At 33.8% G+C, this 20,946-nt stretch overlaps 1 protein-coding gene across 1 annotated transcript in view; it reads left to right on the top strand.

Moving 5' to 3' along the window:
* TENM2 (teneurin transmembrane protein 2) overlaps nucleotides 1–20,946 on the top strand; it is a 2,693,686-nt gene that overhangs the window by 978,160 nt on the left and 1,694,580 nt on the right. The window lies entirely within an intron of this gene.

Below are 20,946 nucleotides of genomic sequence, written 5' to 3'. Positions count from 1 at the left end.
GGTTCCCTGACTTTGCTTTCTGTTTTTTATGTCCTTTTCTTTTTTTGGTTACACCTAAACTATCTCTTTATTCTATGAGCCTTCATAAATTCTTAAATGTGACTTATTTTAGGTCATAGTTTATTTTAAAATATAGTGGGCCCTAGAGCACCTTCTGCTTCAGATAGGTGGACACAAAAACCTACTGCCACAGGAGATCTCTGCTATGAGAATCGTTATGACAGTCCTGAAGGAATCGAGACCACTGGTTAAAGAGCATGAGAGCAAAATGCCAAGGACATTTAAGTAGCTTATTTTCTCATTAGGGGTAAGCTTGCAAGATACCTGTGTTCCTTGAGCTTGAATAACAATTTTTCTTCAAGTGTTCTCAAACCCTAACAAGTGGTTCACCAAATAAATATGAAGGGAGAACACAATACATTTTGTCAAAACGCTGTATTTGCACAAGAATTTCTAAAACTCCTAAAATGATGTTAAGTATATATGTACATACTTAACTAATAGTGTAGGCTGGAGTTATTATAGGGAGAAAAAAGCTAAACAGAATTTAAGATCCCAAAGCATGCTTTGCTTTAACTGATATTAATTCAGGTATGTGAGGCCTAGGATGATTTAACCGCATTCACAAGCATAACTGTCAAATTTTAATTTTTCTCTGAACTCTTCTTACTGTCTCCATCCTCTTTACTAATTTCTTCTCATACGATTAAAAGTTCATCAGAACTTTCCTGAATTCAACAGCAACAATAAAACTATCACATTTCATTTCAAACAACTGACAGGTCTCTCTCCCTTTAAAGCTAAAATTCTTAGGAGAAGGGTCTGCACTTCTGATTTTGCAATACATTCCTTTAGTCCCTGAAATAGTCCCTGCCCTACCACTTCACTGAAACAGCTTTCTCAAATTTAATCAAGTATTCTTTTTTTTACCTTTTTTTTAAATTAAGATATAATTTATATTCAATGAAAAAGCAGGGAGTCCTCAATATTTTTGAAAATGTGCCCACTATATAAGCCACACACCTATGTAGATATAGTGCATTCACATCATTACAAACGTTCCCTCAGACCACCTTATAGGTGTGATGGAAGAAATGAGAATGGTTATTGACCCCGGGGAGGTGGATAGTATGTTCTGATTTTCTTCATCATAGATTGTTTTTTCCCATTGTAGACCTTAAAATAAATGTAATCACACAGCATGCATCATTTGTATCTGGCTTCTTTTATTCAGTATAATATTTTGGAGTTTAATCGAAGTTGTTATATATAGCAGAAGTTTATTCTCTTTGACTACTGAGTGCATTCCATTAAATGAACATACTTTGATTTATTAATCCATTCTCTTATTTGTGTATATTGGCATTGTTTCCAGTTTGGGGCCATTATGAGTAAAGCTGTTATGAATATGGACATGTGTCCTTGTGGATTTGTTTTCATTTCTCTTGGGTAAATGCCAAAGAGCAGGATTGCTGGATCATACGGTCACTATATGTTTAGCTTTATGAGAAGCCTCCAAACAATTCCCCAAAGTGTACATACCATTTTGCACTCCCACCAGTAATGAATAGATGTTCTGGTTACTCCATATATTTCACAACGTTTGGTATTTTTCAGTCTTTAACATTTTGATCATTTTGGCATGTATGTGCAACATTTTCACGTGACTTTAATTTACATTTTTCTAATGACTAAGGCGTCGAGCACTTTCTTTTAAGTGTTCAATTGTGAAGTGTCTGTGCAACGATTTTGCTCATTTTTATTGAATTGGTTGTTGTTGTTGTTGTTGTTGTTGTTATTATTATTATTATTATTATTATTATTATTATTATTATTTAGCTATAGAAGACCTCTCCCTTATACCATACTTCATACCACAGAAATTAACTCAAAATGGATTATGGAATGAACCATAAAAGTTACCAAAACTCCACACTTTTACGAGAAAACTTAGGAAAACATCCTCAAAATACAAGCAGAAATCTCTTTACAGGGATAGAGAAAACATTATCCATATAATAAAATATTGCTGTATTAGATTTAATAAAAATTAAACTTCTGTTCATCATTAGACACTACTAAGAAAATGAATAGGCAACCACAGAGAAAACATTTGGAATTCATATATCTGACAAGGACTTTTAGGAAGACTATGTAAATAATTAATAATCTTCTAATTGTTGCATACAAGGCTGTTTATTTCTTCCTTCTATGGCTTATAGTTTCACATCATTTGGCTCTGTATGACCAGCGACTTCTTGCAAATTGATTCCTCTAAGTAGTTATTTTCTCTATTTTGCTCATTTTATTGTCTCTAATTCATCTATTTTAATCATTTCTACTGTTTGCCTTTGAATTATATTCCGATATGTTATGCATGATCATCTCCCTAGTTATCTACTCTTTTCAGTCTCACATTTTCTCTGGGTGGTCTAAATTCTTGCCACTCACGATGTGATCTGTCAGCCAGCAGCATCAGCATCTATAAGCTCTTTAGACTTGTAAAACCCTCATAACAGACCCACTGCATCAAATCTGCATTTTAACAAGATCTACAGTTGATACACACATGTGCACACACACACATACATACACACATGCACACACACACACACATACATTACAGCTTGAGAAGTAGTATTGTCACTTGTATCTATGGTTTCTATTGTCTCCTCTGCTGTTAGTTCTTACATATTTAGTAATGCCATTCGAATGCAGTCCAGATTTATATCTCAGCATGCCGAGTATCTCCAGATGGCTGGTATTTAAGTAGGTATGTAAAACACAATATGTTCAAAAACAAACTCATTATTTTTTTTCTTCTTTTATTTCCATGTCTCAGTTAATGGAGAAGTAAAGTCAAATAATTTTTATTTTGTAATATTAATGACTAAAATACTTTTAAGAGATCTTATTTAAAACTAAAGTGTCATTGTACTCAATTCCGTAAGTATTGCAAAACACAGACTGAGTTATTATTGAAAGAAAAGAAAAGAAAAAATTGAAGAAAAATAAATAATAATAGTAAAAATAATAAATGGGTAAAACATATTAAATTTCTAAAAGACAGAAGTCATTTATGATTTTTATTCTAAATAATCTTAGAGTTCAAAACTCAAGTACTTTTTCCTTTATGCAACCATTTCAACAACTTACAGAATAGAACATAAAATGCTGTGGACTTCCATATACCTGTTATACGGTGTCAGAATATTATGTGATTTTTATCCCATCAAAAATATCTATCAATAAAAACTAAAAGTAAAAGTTATATTTTATTAAGTTCATCCCAGTCACCAAAAAGCAAGCCATTTAACTCAGAAGAGAGGAGAAAATGCAAAATATTTTATTTATATTATAAAAAGATTAAAAATTACTATTGAATCACTAGGACTCTATTACACATTATCTTATAGGAACTGAGTTCAATAATGGTTAAAATGTTAGTGAAAATTTTATTTCATCTAAAATGTCAGAACATCTTTATAGTCATGTCATGGAAAGGACTTTTTTTCTCTCCATTTCTCTCAGGTAAAGATCCAAATTGATGTATCTCACTTTTTCAAGTAAAGTTTTCTGGCTCCTTTTCAAAAAAAATAAAAAATAAAAAAAAGTAAAAATGAACAACAACCAAGAAATATCCCACTAATTAACTGTCATACTCCAGCCTGATCCACAGCTAAGTTCATAGGATAAGATATTAGTAAGGATGACTGAAAGATGCTGGTGTTGTGTTCCTTATATTTGTGGTAATAATAGTGCCATTAGATAGCATTTTTGAAGAGCTTCACTTGCCTCACTGTAGAATTGTTATCTCATTAAATCCATACAATAGTCTTACATGTTCAGAGAGTGATAGTGACTTTCTTAAGATCTCATAGTGAGAGAAATGGTACTCAGGTTTGTCTAATCCCAAAGTCGGTGCTGACTCTAACACAGAAATGTGAAATTTGTCTCTGTCTTTGACTTCCAAGTCTCCTCCTTGGAAATATAATTTTTTAAAAGCACAAAATCTGTACTCTGTGCACCTCTGAAGGGTAAATTTTTTGTTCTCTGGAGTTAAAAGGAAAGAATCCGTTTGGAAAATAATAAAAATGGTGACAACTGTGTCTGCTCTATGGAGGAGAGGAAAATGAATTACTTCATGGCATCAGGGCACATTTGGGAAGTGGGGCTTTAAGAATTCTGGGAAGAAATTTTATTTCTCAGTGATGTGTGATCTTCTTCCATGCCCCAGTGCGAGAAGTACACACTCACTCCTGATAAGGGCAGATAACATATCTGTCTGTCTGTCTCTATCTATTTCTCTCTCTTTCTCTCTCTCTCCCCGTTTCAAGATTAGTATAGTCCTCAAACTTACCATTTGTACAACTAGACACATGAGTATTTCCAACTGAGAAAACAAATTTTTCACACATCACTGGAATCCCATCCCTGAGCAGACACAGCATCCTCCCGGCATATAGGCTTTCTGAGTGAAGTCCGGGCTGCTGACAGGATCCACGTTTTCAATCTGTATCTATCCCCACGGCATCATATCTTCTCGGGGAGGACACTGTCATACGGTTGGAGCTAATGTTCTGGCAGGCTTTTATCTTGCTAGTCTATCATTACAATCCCCACTGAACCAGAAGGCCTTGGGGAGTTTTCTGTTACTCTCAGTCAATCATTATGGCAGTTACCAACTTTTCGTAACACACTGATCCACGGGGAGGCAGTCACTGCGTGGTATTTCCATGTTCAGCATCCCTTCCTCTTCTTACATAAGAAATCTGAAACAATTACTAAAAATTGAGAAGCATTAGCTTTGCCGTATTTGATCAAAGTATGAGTTTCAGTTGACGTTTGTAAATTTCCAGTCTTTTCTCTAGCGGCTATCCAAAAACTGCCAAAATTTAAAGTTCAAGAAGACCTTTCCAAGCAGTATATGAACTGTTAACTGTTTCTTCCTAAAGAGTCGATATTTAGTTTTGAGAGGTGAAAATGACCTTTATGACATAAAATGCATATAGAGCCCATTATATATATATATATATATATATATATATATATATATATATATATATATATATTTTACAATGTGTGTTTTTGCCTATAACTGAGGCCTTCTGCTTCACTGTTGTTTTTAAAAATTTGTTTGGGAATTATTCCAGAGGTATTATAAATTTTCTTAAAATAGAATATATGTAACATAATTTAACTTTATTCTAGAGAGTTTAGGATATCATTATGAATAGCTGTTATTGTGTTATAGTACAGTGGTGCTATATTGAATTCTATGTAATTTAGTAAGTCAGATATTCTTGTAGACAAATGAATTTCTTCCTCCCTCCCTCCCTTCCTTCCTTCCTTCCTTTCTTCCTTTCTTCCTTCCTCTCTTCCTCCCTCCCTTTCTACCTCCCTCTTCCCTACCACCTCTTCTTTCTTTTTCCTTCCTCCTTCCTTCCTTCCTTCCTTCCTTCCTTCCTTCCTTCCTTCCTTCCTTCCTTCTTCTTCCTTCCTCTTTCTTCTTCCTTCTTTCTTTCTCTTTCTTCTTTCTTTTTCTTTCTTTCTTTCTTTCTTTCTTGTCTTTCTTCTTTCTCTTTCTTTCTTTCTTTCTTTTTCTTCCTTTTCTTTCTTTCTTCTTTTCTTCTTTCTTCTTTCTTTCTTCTTCTTCTTTCTTTCTTTCTTCTTTCTCCTTCTTTCTCCTTCTTTCTTTCCTTTTCTTTCTCTTCTCTTTTTTCTTTTCTTTTCTTTTTCTATATACGCTTATTGAGTTCAGTTATTTGCCAGGAAGCACTGTGTTCAATAAATGGCAATGAACCAAAGTAGACAATGCCAGTGTCTTCTTGGGTTTAGTTTAGTCTTAAAGGTGCATGTAGGTAGAACATATATACACACACACAAAACATGTAATTCAAATCTATGAAATAGCAAGAAGATAAAGAACAGAATGTTATCAAAGAGAGGAACAGAGTTGTCTAATTCAGATTAAAGAGTTAGGGCAAGACTCTGAGAAAGTGAAAGGTTTTCAATGAGATTTCTAAAATTATGAATTAGCTAGAGGAAAGAAATAGCATGTACAAAGGACTTAAGGTAGGAAAGACTCAAAGACTGATAAAAGGCCATAATTCTGTAGCACAGTGAATTAGAAGTTTTCAGAAGGATATTTATACTCTTTCAATGCTTAAAGAGAAGCAAATGTTAATGACTTCTTGGTGAGTTATTTAAAATTTATATGAAAGTAGTCACAAAATTAAGGGAAAATGATATGTACAAAGAACTTAATACTCTTAAGAATTAATGAGAATTTAGGTCAAATGCAGATGTAATTCACAAGCTACCTTTATGTTTGTTATTCATCATCAAATCTTCCCTTAAATTATTAGAAGTCCTCATGGAAATCAAAATAAGCCTGACAAAGAATAAAATAAACAAAATGATTTTTGTCAGTCAAAAAAACCCCAAAGTCATTGTTTCTCAGATTCTCACCTCATTAAAACCTCAGGAATTTCAATAAAGGGATTTTAAACAAATGAATTGGTATTGTAGTTCCTATAGGAAGTTGCTAGTATGAAAACAATTTATATGTAAAACAAATTAAATTATGGTAAATTAACATAAAGTTTAGTATTATACTAGCCAGAGAGTCTCAAAATAATAAGTCTATTTGAATTATTATTAAAATGAAAATTAAGATGAGTTTTCTCAAAAAACCTTCCTGCTTTATGTTATTATAGAAACAATTTTCTTTAGGAAAAAATGATTAAAATAAAATATGCTTAAATTGTGTTATAATTCACTTGAATTATTGATTACTTAAATAAGGATATAGAAAATATTTTACTTTCTGAGAATTGATTTTCTGTTGATTTAAGAAAGAGAAAAATTCTTAAGATACATAAATTGCTTCTTAAATTCATCCTAAGCATTGAAAATCATTAGCCAATTAATGGCTCTCAGTATGCGTTATTTATAACATACCCATAAAATTGATGATTAAAACTTAGAGCAACGGATTTTTTCATTCTAGAATTTGTGTGTACTCAAGACAAAACTAATTTTAATGCCAGCTAATACCAGCATTATTAGAAAACCTTTTCCTTGTTTTACTTTTTGAATGTAATTAGAAATTTGCTTTAAAATCCCCACTGACACGAAATGTTAATATTGGTGCAATTAATGAAATGCTAATATTTATGAATTAATTGGCAGAAAATCTTGATGAAAGGCAGCTAACAGAAATCATTTATGCAGAATCTACCAGAGGACAAGATTTGTCCTTGGCGACTTGCTCATTTTGCTTTCAGAATGTTATTTAGTAAAATAGTGATATGTCAGTGAATTCTTGGTTAAAAGAGTCTTCTAAGACAAAGTTAACAAGCTGACATCTAACACAGCTATATTAATTAAAGATATTGGAGATGGTATTTTTCAGCCACTAATTCAGATATGCAGAAAAAAATGTAATTCTCATTTTCTACTACTTAACACTGTCTTTATCTCGAGCTACCATCTTTCCTGATGGCCAAACATAGTCTTACTCCACTCCATGTGGACTGAGTTTTTTAAGATTAAGCTAATTAAAATTTACTTCACCTGCTTCACTCCTATCAGCATCTCCTTTAGGTGCATCTGATCGTTCTAGACATTATATCAACATTTGTTCAACCTCCCTCATTTCAAGGTTTTTTTTTTTTTTTTTTGTCTATAGTGACATATTGTTTTCTTTGGCATCTTTGCGTCATGTCTAACCTCCCTGCCTGTCTGCCAGCTCTTAGAGTCACATTGTCACCCTATTTGGTCCCAAAAGAAATCAAAAAGGGACTGCCCCTGACATGTACATGAGCTGGGACTAATTTGTTTAGGCATCATAATCCTCCCAAACCATCCTGATCCTAAAAATTCTCAGCAGGGTTTGGTGCCTATTCGGGCATAGAGCGAGAGCTCAGCTTCTGTCTAGTGTCAGTGATCGATCCTACTGTCTCTGAGGGGTCATAGCTGAGGTAACTGTTTTAGAAAACATTCTTCACAGCTTTTTTCCTTCCTAACGCTACCTGAATTTTGGCTTTTGCACACTGCTAAGCCACCACAGCAACTTCCCTTTGGCCAGCGATGGCCTTGTGAAAGCTTCAGGCAACGAGAAATTTGCTGATGCAAAGGGGGACATAGTTCCTTGATCAACGCTTTACATTGTGTCATTATTATGTACTTTATCATTATAACACTTGACCGCTAAGTGAAACTTGGAAATTAAGAAATTAAGAATTTATAAAGGCAAGAATGAAAGAGAAGAAGGCAGGATAGAGGAAGAAAATTGTGCATATTAGCAGGTGACCAAGAAACCAGGCCTTTGGAAAGTTTTTAACATAACCTCGCCCAACATCATTAAACTTAGGAATAATCTGGGAAAAATAGGAAATTCAGGACGATGCCTCCTATCTACTCTTTACTCCTGTCTGACAAAACTCTTTCCGTTTTTGAATAGTCTTCCCATGGATCCAGGGCCTAGCTCTAAGTGATTCCCATGGGTCTAATTTTAGCCCATGTGTTATATAAATATTTTATTGTTTAAAAGCTTTTCTTCTGGAGTCAACCCATATGTGATCATGAGTCAATTGTTAATTTTAACAAGGGCATTATACAAATAAACTCTTATCATAAATGTACCCACCACATTTTGAAGTATAAAGCAAGTCAATGGTAAAAACAGTTTATGTCAGGCTACCTACTTTATGATCACCCCATGAACATGGGTTGGACCACCCCCCAATGAATAAGTAGGATGTTGAGAATTTGTAAGAAAGTTTATAACTCACACAGGAGATTTCTGGGAAGAGCCAGGTGGGCACAAACAGATCTAGGACGTTTTGAATGGGACTGAGGAAGTGGTTTGGATCTTTATTGAGGTTCGGAGGTAAAATTAGGGAGTTTGCTAGGTTTGGGTTGGCAGTTTGCAAGGTCTGAATGTTCCACAGGAGCCAAAGGAGGGGGCCTGCAACAGCTTTCCTGTCAACCTGTTCAGAGGTGGGGCTAACAGAGAAAGGGAAAATGAGGCTTAAAAGAAGTCAATCATTTAACATCAAAAAATAGGGTCACACTCTATTTCACTAGCCTTCCGTAATAGAGAAGAAGGCCCAGGGCCTACTTACTACACAAACAAAAGGCAGCTTCCTTACCAAGTCAATGAGATAAGGCAAGGAGTGGTAAGAAACCAGACCGACTCAACAAATTTGGGAAACCAATATAAAGAATGTTGGCATCTGGTCTCTTCTTTTGTACCTTTTTTCTGAGCTAAATGTGGGATCACACATAGAAGATCAGTGACACGTTAGAATATCATGACCCTTGGATTCATCTTTTCTAAAAGGCTAGACATTGTTGAAGGCGTAAAAAGTTTTTTATTCTTCTAAAACTATGTGTTGATAGAGTAATAATATATGTAGCGCAGGAGTGAATACAAAGCATTCGCAATAGATTTAGAAATCAGGCTTCCATGTACACACGTTCATTTATTCATTTGTTCATTGTTTTATCCGTGAGTAAGAGCATATCTACTTAGTAGACTGGGTATTTTTCCAGGGGCTGGGATATATTAGTAAGCAAGATAAATCACTTCTTCCTATAGAGTTAGCTTTCTGTGGGAGGTGACAGAATTTTGTTTAAAGCACAGCTTTAGTTCTATTAAGTGCTATGAATATGGAGGGGTTAACCTAGCTTGGGGAGCGAAGGAAGGAAGCCCTTGGTCTGAAACATGAAGCATCAGCCCAGAAAGTCTCTGAAGTTAATGCTGGGTGCAGGAGTTCCCATTTTCTAATTTTAGTGTTTAGCCAGCACTATATTTAATTGGTCAGATAGAAATAGGGCAAAAATTGAAATGGGCCTCTTTGCCTCCGTAATGAATTAAACAGTTTTTCATTGCATTATCTGTAAATGGTGCTACTGAACTGACAATTTCTTTCTTGTTTGGGCTTCGTTTAAACTTCTGAATGGTATTAAGAGGTTATTAGAGATTAATCTCCAATTAGGTATTCTGATAGCCCAAGAAATTGTCAAAGGGTCCCTCTGGCCATACTTTTTAACATTGAAGAGATATTGAATTAATAATATTTTGCTATCTCTTCAGACCTTTAAACTCCTGTGACTGATGTCCAATCATTTAGCCCACTTAAATGGAATGTCACACTGTGAGCCTTCCACTCTGAATAGGTCACTGTGGGCTAGCACTCATTAGTGTTGAGTGTCCATTTCAGAAGCTGCAGCAGTCACTCAGCCCCTATGTTTTAAGAAAATAAGTAGAAAATTGTTTTCTCTCAAATGGAAGGGTCACAAAGACAGTGCCATTTGTCATTATTATTGTGACTAAAAAAAAAAAAATGTCATGTAGGCTCGATAATGCTGCATAATGCTCCAACATAAGGCTATAAAATCATGTTGGTTTAGTGAGCGAGGCTCATGGCACAGTCCCCAGACCCATCTGGAATGCTGTAGACTACACAGGGTCCAGTCCAAAGTCCAGTGTTGAAAGTAGGAGGGGCTAAGCAAGGCAGTTGTGATTTATGTGGGATTCTCATCCATGTGAATGAATTCACCAAGTATTTGCAGTGAAAATTTAAAGGGAAAGATTAGGAAGGAATACCTGACCAGAATCCTCCTCATGTTGTTACTCGAAAGAGTTAAGTCTGTTTTTTTTTTTCTTTTGCTACTACAGATTTTAAAAGCTTAGCTCTTTGTTAAATGGTGAAAAGATATGTTATCATTTAGGAATTTGTTTTTTAATTAACTTTTTTTTTCTTCATTTGGTTTCTGTAACTACATTGCATACACAGGCTCCACACACTTTAGTAAAAATAAGACTTCAAAAGGTGTAAATATGGGACTTGACTAATTGTATTTTCTAAGTTGGAAATTTCTGAGGAAGGGAGTTGTGGTAAAAAGTAGTCATTATTGATTCGGACTACGTAACTTTTGTGGACATCTGTTATTTTTGACTCCCAGCATCACTCCTCCATTCTGGTAGAAGTGCCTCTATTTGGTTTCCCTTTATGGAACTATCCTCTTCCCTTATCCCCACTTCTCTGTGGTTTTTCTGCAACTGTCAAAGGAGGTGACTCACCTTTCTGATCCCAGGGTGAATGGACATGTGACCCAAATCATACTAATAAGACTTGCTTTCTTATACATTTGAATTTTAAGCAGAGAAACACAGAGATAGAAAAGGTTGTCCCTGATTTATCCCTGTGTGAAAAAATTGAAGATAATCAGTATTTTCTCTTTTTTTTCTTTTCTTTTCTTTCTTTCTTTCTTTCTTTCTTTCTTTCTTTCTTTTCTTTCTTTTCTTTCTTTTCTTTCTTTTCTTTCTTTTCTTTCTTTTCTTTCATTCATTCATTACCAAAGCTGCCCTGAATTTTGTCCTCACTAAGATCTGGTTATAAAGGATTTCCTTACTTGAGAAGCTATTCTATTTCCTGCCAATATATTTAATTTTGAGCAAAATAAATTATTTGGATTGTGGTCTAAGAGCTTAACTGATACTATGACATCAAAACCTTCACCCAGCCAGATAAGCTGAAGAAATAATTGTTTGCCATAGACATTCAGAATATAGCAGGTATGTCTCCATGTGGTATAAGGGGATAGTGGGTGTTGTGGGGGCTAGGGCATTCAAAAATCAGTGGGGACTTTTGAATATGGAAGGCTTTAAATCTATACTCTGGAATTTGCCATTTGATATATAGCACAAAGGAACAGAATAAAAAGATAACCCAGTTTCTACACTACTCCCATGACATCCATGGCCTTACACCATGACATCTGGGGAGTTCGGTTATCTCTGAGGTGATGGAGGTGGCTTGAATAATCTGAAGGTTCTGTTCAGTTCTGTGCTCATGTAATTATATGTTTCTATTCTGTAAACCATGGTGGAATGTTGAAAATTTCTGAGCAGAGGGATGACAGAATAAAAACCACATTTTAGGATTGATTTTAAAAATGACATTTTTGTAGTTAAAATTGAAATAGAATATCTAAATTCTTCTTTACTTACCATCATTTTAAAGACAGTTTGTGAAATACCCAGATCTTTAGAGCAAGCAAACCTCTTGAAATCATTAGATAAATTCAAGGCAATTTAGTAAAAGAAAAAGTGTATCCAACACAGGTGCAAAATTTATTCGAGGTAAAGGAAATTCATTTATGAAAAGCAATTCTAATGGACATGAAAAACAACAACAAACTTTAAAAATTATTTACGAGGATATTCATAATTTAAATTAATGTTTGCCTAATAAGAAAAAGCAAATTTATTTTAGTTACTGGAATTGATTTTTAATTTAGTTTGTATCTGACAGTCTTAGAATGTTGAATGAACATTTTAAAAAATTTAAGCATACAACTGTTCTCCTCGTTTCTAAACTACTGTCACAAGTGCTTTTTAAAAAATGCACAGATAAAAATGCACAAAACAAATGTTAAAACAATGAATTATTAAAAAACCCAACCTCCATGTGAATACCATTCAGATCAATAAACAGAACAAGACTTGCGCCCTAGGAGCCCCTTCCTGCTTTTTCCCATCACTACTTCTTCCTCATCTCCAAACGAATCATCATCCTGGCATTTACTATAATCACTCTTACCACGGTTTTACCATATAATCATGGCTTAGTTTTCCCAATTCCTTTAACTTTCTACTAAAAGAAATACGTAAAATGTATTTTACCGTGCTTGGCTTCTTTCACTTAACATCATGAGTATGAAATTCATCTATGTTGTGGGAAGTTATATCTTAGTCATTGTGAGTGCTATACAGTATTCCAGACATGGATATGTTACAATGTATGTATTAAATATTAATGAGTATTGGTGTTGTTTATACAATCAACAAAACCATGCCACTGTGAACATTCACATATGTTTCTTCAAGCTCATGTACTTGAATTTCTATTAGGTAAATTTTAAAGGGTGGAATTTGTGGGCTATGGTTTATATACGTTCAACCCTAGCAGGTAATGTAAAACATTTTCTAAAGAGTTAGCAATTTTATTTTAACCATCATTCTGTGAGATTTTATTGATCTATATATTTAACAACATTTGAGATTGTTATTATTTTTAATTTTAGCCGTTCTTATGTGTGTATTATTTCATCGTGATTTTTATTTGCATCTCCCTAATTAACAAGAGATTGAATGCCTTTTCATATGTTTATTTTCCACTTGCATATACTCTTTTGCAAAGTGCCTGTTCAAGTAATTTCTTATGTATTCGGCCTGATAACTTTCATTAGTTTGGGAAGGTTCACAGTTATTATCTGTTCAAATATGATAGGTGCTCCCTTCTCTTTCTAGATTTTCTCTTCTCACTGTATACTTTGTAGCTGTTTCCCTTCTCCTCATACTTTCCTTCCTTTGTCTCTCTCTGTTCCCTTCATTATTCTCCAGTTCTCTAATTCTTTTGTCGCTTATGTTTAACCTGCTGTTAATCCCAGATATCGAGTTCTTAATTTGAATTTCTATTTCTGTATTCTGAAATTTTCACTAATATTTTCATTTCTAGGTCTGCAATTCTAACATTCCGACACTTTTTATTTTATCCTATTGAACATAACAAGGTGGTTACTTTTACAATTTATGACTGATTAGTATCTGGACCATCAGTAGGTCTCCTTCTAGTTTTTATTGTTTTTGCTGAATTGGTTCATGTGGTTTTGTTTCCTAATGTGCCTGGTTATTTTTTATTTTTGGGGGCATTGTTTTTACAGAATTTTTCAAAGAAGTAATTTGAGGTCTGATATTTTTTCTTCTTGCAAAAAGGGTATAGGTTTTCTTCCTGACCTGTGAGAAATAGCAGTCTTGGAATCAGTTCATTTGGAGATGAATTGCAAGTCTCTGAAGGACTCTGTTTATTTTTCTTTTAAACTTATTTCTAAGATGCAGCATTTTGGGATTTCTACTCAAATAATAGTAGATAAGTTTTCTCCACCTGACCCCTTAGATACTAATATCTGTCTATTTAATCCAACAAGGCTGTAAAAATCATGATTAGCCTATATCGTCAGCATGGAATTGGCAAAGAATATTGAAAGGAAAAAAAAAACAAAAGGTAACCTTGAGTTCCAAGTTCACGTCCTTGAGCCTCTATCATCTTTCTGGGCCAGTAATTGTTTACTATTTTATGAATTATTGTATGTATTTGAGCCATTTAATTACGCACAGATATGTTAAATATTATAAATATATATGTACATGTATATTTATATACATTTTTTTTTCTTCAGTGAAAATCTTTTCCAAAAATATTAAAATACCATTTCTGGAGTGTAAGTCTCTTATTTGGCTCAGTTCATTTCCTACACTGCTGCTCTAATTATCATTTTAGAAGAGACCTTTGATTGAATCATTCCCCTTATTAAATATTTTATTTCATTTATTCTTTCATTCATTCCATTTCATTCCATTTAGAATATCATCTAAATATCTTAGTTTATAATTTATAGCTTTTTATATTCTAACCTTAATCTTATCTTCCAATTTTACATAGTGTCATCCCCTACTACATTCATTATCATTCTAAGGCAATGGAATGACATTGTTCCCTAGTGACAGGGAACATTCTAATGTTCTCTTTCCTTTAACTCATGCTGTTTCTGCTGTCAGAGTATTTTCATTGTTTGATGGTGAAATCCTATTTATCTTTCTAGATATCCTTAATGTCAAGTCTTCTGTGAACACTAAATTCCTAAATTCATCTCCAACATAAGCACAAAACATGCAGCAGGATTGGTTACTCTCTCTTCAGTTTAAATGTGAATTCCTGGGACCTGATAAAGGAGCCACACCAACTTGTTTCCTGAACACGCCCTACATCCATACATACCTCATGCCTCTGCTAAAAATAATCCCTTTACCCAAAGAAGATCCAGCTTGTTCCTCAAAGACTCTATTGACTTTTTTTTTCCTTTATTACCCACAGGAACTAAGTTAAAACATTGTTCCTATAGCATTTTGCTCATACCTCAATTATAGTAGAGTCTAGTCATTGTATTATTTTCGAATTTTTGGTAACAGGTTTTTTTTTTTTCCTAGAGGCAGAGATCACCTATTATTTATATTTTTACTTCAGATTTAAAATAATAATAGATGCACTTGTGACAATTAATATGATTGATATAAGAATAAATGCATAAAATAATGCATGCATCCATATAATATGTCCCCATTTCACTAGTTATGAGATAATTTCCACAAATGGATTCAGAAATGTATTTATATAATGGGCCCAAAGTTCAGGTCATCACATTTTAATTTTTTTGTAATAAAGGGAAGAGAATGGCAGGAATTAATCAAAGTCAAACACAACTCCAAAATTTTGTTTAGCCAGTATTTTCTTTTGCTTCCCTTGAAGTGTGACTAACAAATAGTACTATGCTTTCTTCTCTCCATTTGGATTTTTCTTATTAACCTATAGTGGAGATTTTATTGAGCTGCAAAGTTGTTGAAAGCACTCATCTCCAAACATTAGTGGACATAAGAATCAGCTAGGAAAATTGTTAATATTGCAGCTTTCTGACCCTAAGTATCAGGTTCAGTAGGGCAGTGTTGAAGCCTAGGAATAAGCATTTCGTTAAGTGTTTTTCCATAATTTTACTTCAAGGATCCTGCTACTACCATTGAAATTGGTTTCGTGTCTACACAGTTGTTGGCCTAGAAATAAAGCAAACTTTTGGGCACAGATATAAAGTCTAGATAATGAGATAATGATTTATAGAAAGTTGAACAGGAACTATCTTTGTTATATACACTTGACATGGTGAGGAAAGTGTGTTTTTACAATTATAAGCACTAATATGCAATATTAATTTTGACCTCTTTTTTAGCTTTTTTTGTGGTATTATTTTGAAGTCTACCTGCCATATCATATTAGGAGCGTGTGTCACTATTTGGATAGAGTAACTTGTTAAATTATGGGTCCAACTCATATGCTGTGTATGTGAAGTTGTTAGCATATTCTGGCTTTCTGAATCCACCAAGTAAGTTGGCCAAGATGGAAACATTAATTGGAAAATGTGGGTGCCTTCTGAATTTTATAGTTATCCATGGAAATGCCATGATTGGCCAATAAACCCTATTTAGGATTCGTATGTTTCAGTTATAAAATATGATTCTCTGAGGATCTCATTTTTGGTTCTATTATTTTAATTCTTTAAAACTTTAATAATTAGCACATGTAGATATTAAGTGTTTTAATCTTAATCTGGGGCATTTATTTTGACTTTTACTGGGTTATAAATTAAATGCAAAAGGAGATCAAGAAAAAAGGTCTTGTGACTGTGTTGTGATTTATCAATGTAAATTGCAAACTTCTAATTTTTCATGAAAAAATCATTCTTTTTTTCCTCTCTATTAATTATTTTACTAGTCAAGGACAAGAGAGACTGTTTGAATTATAATTATTTTCTTCTAAAATCCAAGTAAATACACTTCTAAAAATATAAACTAGAGCATTTTTTTTTCTAAATTTGTTTACTTTGTTAAGTTTTATTTGGGGACTACATTTATTTTTACTAATAGCAGTGGAAAATAAGGTGCTGAAAGGGCACAAAGCAGATTGAATGTAGAACTGATGATCTAACAGAAATATTCACTAGAGAATTTTAGGCAGAACTCAAAATCTTTGGAGACCTTCGAGAATGATTTTGGCTTATATATTATACTGGATTTACTTTTTAGCTGCCAAATATATGTATATTTTAATTCAGAGGTCATATTAAAAGCATAGTGTGTGGTAATATTTCCTTAGTTAACAGGGCTGTATTAAGATTAAAGGAATGATTATTGTTCCCAACCACCCATCGTAAAAAAATTGTCCTTAGAATCACAGGTAACACAGTCACGCTTTACACAGGGCAGCCTGGAAGGGCAGCCAGAACGTGCATGGTTTATACCTCAAGATGTAATGTTCGTATTTTTTAAATGAGAGATATTCTGAAGGATAGACTTATTTTTGCATTGTGTCTGTCAACTAGCTCCTGCACGCAAGCACTCTTTCTTCCTTTTTATGTCTCTGCCCTACTGTATAAAAGAATTGACGTAGGTAATAAATCTGACCTACTTCCTAGATTTAAAACTGCATCTGTCGGTAACTTGCTAAAGAGTTTGATCTCTGATGAGCTAATCAAGGCTTATACTGTCACCCCAATAGGTCACACATGGAATCATAAAATTGTTTCACCCTATTATGTGTAAATTGGAATATAAAGGAACTAGCACACTGTCAGCACAAATGCTTCTAGAGCTCTTTTTTATGAAGAAACTGATAGGTTCCTAAGACATAAGACCAGAGTGAAGAACAGGACACCTAACGTGTCATTATCCACATTCTTTCTTACAGAAAAACACTCAGCTCCAGTGGGTAAGAATAACAGGGAAGCATATCATTTTTTTTTTTTTTAACAGGCACATCTTAGTATATAGTCAGCAGCTTTAGGAAAGAAAAGAAATGCTTTAATTGGCCTTTTTGGGTGGATGGTAGACATCATTTCTTAAACCGAACAAAGCTCCCATGCAAGTGCTTTAAAAAAACAAATTTTTTTTATCACTTATTAGATGAAATACCAGTGGACTAACTGGGATGTGGGCTAGGCTGGATCCTGAACCATGATCAAAATTAATCATGCAGTCTGGAAGTCAGTGATGAACATTTGAATGCCACATCAAAAATGTCATCATCTGCTTAATAGCATGAGCCCATTCAGCTTCAATGGTAGATGTATAATAGCACTAAGATAGGAACTTTTGCCTGAAAGTAAAATAAGTATCTATATGATTAAATGCTGGAGAAAAACAAAACAAAACAAAACAAAACCTCATGAGCTTTAAAACTAGTTTGGTAATTGTTAAATTGTATTATTAAAATTAAATTGTTATTCTTGTTGTTGTTAAATTGTTATTGTTAAATTGTTATTCTTATTTGAGAGAAGCAAGTGAAGTTGTTATCTATGGATTTATTGGTTATAAATACCTATATTTGATTCAACTTCTTAAGTATCCATAGAAACATTTACATGACAAGCCACGATTAATGTTAGGGAAGATTTAGCTACTTATTAAAAATAAGTTAAACTGTTAACAAGAAAAGAATTAATACCAACCATCTACAGTTCTCTTCCATTCTCTAATCTTGAATGGATATACAAGTTATATTCTAGACAATGAATTAAATGCGTATGTTATAGACAGATTAAACTCTAGAAACAAACAAACAAAAAGATTAATCTGTCGTCTTTTTCCTGTAACCAGAAACTTAATTTAAAATTGAAAATTTATCCCTTCACTATACAGTTAGTTCTGCTGTAATGCAACGTACTCGTTTCTAATAATCATTTTCCTATGCAAATCACACAATAAAAAACAGGAGACTTATGGGGAAAATGAGAGTAGGGAACAACAGTCAAAAACTTACTATGGACATTATTTTTAATAATTATCATTGAATTTTAAAAAGTAGGAACCTAATAAAAATAGTGGCATAGGTTTACACATGTTAAATGGTAAGAAATACAAAAATAGTATAAGAAATGTGGTAGTTTATTTCAAAAAAAAATCTTGAAGTTTGTCTGCGGAAGTGAATATCAGAAGAGTTATAAGAGAAGGAACAATGCGTATGATTCATAACAGAAGCAGAGAATTTTAGTAGCTGGTAGATGTTCGAAGAGTGTGTTTTGTATATTTTTATGGGTATGGTTGTCTGTGTACACCTTGTGTTTCACTCAGATAGAATAGTGCATAAACATGATCGATTCACATTCCACTTATTATTTTCTAGTTATCAACTGCATCGGACCAAATCTGCATATTCAGAATAAGTGTTATATCATAGTGGAATTAACTGAAATTAGTGAGAATTTTAATTATAAATCATTTAACCATTATGTCATAAACCATTCATGACAAAATTCTAATTCTAAGATTCATAGAATATACTTTTATTGGGCACACTTTTCCTTATGCTGAAAACTTTACTAGGCAAATGCGTATTGGAATTATGCATTTATTTTTCTCAAGTCAACTTAATGGCTGTCCCCTTTGAAGGATACGGGTATTTGTCAAAATCTTTACAAAATAACTCTCTAAGGATACGTTTGAAAATATAAACTATTAAAAACATTCAAGTCATACTTATAAGGAAAATAATTCATTTTAATTAAATAGCTGCTACGTGCTAGGAACTGTGTTACTCTAATGTTTCATCTCATTTGTTGCTCACGTTATCTCCCATGATTGCTTTGTTATTATACCCATTTTAAAGAACGAGACGCTTCAGCTTGAAGTGGGTAAATAATTTCTCCAAGTTCCCGTAGCTGATAAGTGGAAGCTAATTATTTTAGTGTTCTGTTTCTGATTCCTTAGTACCACTCATAAATAATTTTAAACTCTTGACATTGAACTTAGGAAGGGAGAAGTCTGCCTTCCTTAAAATCTTCCCACCCCTGACTCATAACTTCTATCCAATACAACATTATAGCTATTAACAAATTTATTACCCTTTATATCTTTTTTTGTGTGGTTTTAGTTTGGCTTATCAAAGAACTTAGAAGACCACATATAGAAATACTTAATATCTTTCCTTCCTAAAAGATGTCCTCTGGGTCAAAATTCTGATTAGCACAGAAGTGGAGTGGGGATAAAAGGACTGGCAGAACATACACACTATTCCAGACTGGTGAAGTTGTGGTCAAATCAGGAATCTGTACTTATTACCCATCCTTTAAGAAGGTGATAAAAACTATTCTCTCTCTCTCTCTCTCTCTCTCTCTCTCTCTCTCTCTCTCTCTCTCTCTCTCTCTCTCTTATCAATGTAATAGACTCCTGATTAAGTCCACTTAGAGTAATATATTGTCAATTTCTCTCTTTCGTTTAGCATCTCATTGTCAAGTACTGTCTGCCTGAACACCGAGGGGCAGCAGGAGGGACCAAAGCACAGGTAGACTTGGCCTGGGGAGAGGTTGGTTCCCTGCCCAGGAAACTTACCCGGCTCACACTTAGTTTGCTAACTCCCAGCCAACGGGGCTTTGGTTACAAGGCTTCATTCCACTATTGTTCTAGCCCTTGCTCCACCCCATCAAATACCCCTTAGAGAGACAGCTGGTCCTCTGAGCCTGGTCATCAGAAAGTAGGGATGTTTGTAAAGAGTTGCCAGATTTTGCAAATACAAATACAGGAGTTCAATCTGAATTTTAGACACACACGCAAAAATAATTTTATAGTATAAGTATATCCCAAATATTTTATGGCATATACTTACACTACAGATTTCTTTTTTTTTTCTTTTTTTTTTTAGTTGTGAGTTTGTGCTTTCTATGGCATGCTTACATGCTTACATTTATAGCAATACATTTCTAGAGGCAGGTGTGCTCTACTGAACCCACCAAGGGCCTTGCGGGAAGGATTGCTTTTTTTGACAAGCCATTGTCACCCCTTTAAATTAGTTGAAAAAAATAATAAAATGTTTTAGTTCAGCTCCATTACCAGAAGTCTTAATGTCCTCTGATAGGGGTTGTCGGCATCCTGAAATATCGCCTGTAGCTTCCGCAGTGTAGATAAAGGCAGGGTTTTAAGAGCTTATATTTTTTCTTCTTGAGTCTTCATATGTACATTTGTGAATATCTATTTATATGTGAAATATAAGATTCCATATTGTCTGACTCTTCTATGTTTCTGTCTTGTGAGCAGCACACTCAGGATTATCATTCCCTGAACAAATAAAGAACAGAACCTCAGTGCACAGCAGCTAGGACAATTAAAAAATGCTCACATCAACTCAGCTTTAGCTAAGACTTTTGCACCTAAATGTCTCTTTTTGAGACTTTTCAAACTTGGCCTTCCAAATATGTGCATTAAATAACGAACTTCAGAGAACCAATTTTTCTTCCATGGCATTTATGCATGTGATAAAGCCCACAAAGCTA

Source organism: Rousettus aegyptiacus, unplaced genomic scaffold (genome assembly GCF_014176215.1).
Source record: "Rousettus aegyptiacus isolate mRouAeg1 unplaced genomic scaffold, mRouAeg1.p scaffold_m13_p_7, whole genome shotgun sequence".
Classification (NCBI taxonomy): domain Eukaryota; kingdom Metazoa; phylum Chordata; class Mammalia; order Chiroptera; family Pteropodidae; genus Rousettus; species Rousettus aegyptiacus.
The sequence above is the reverse complement of the archived record's forward strand: the minus strand, read 5'-3'. Positions and strand labels throughout refer to the sequence as shown.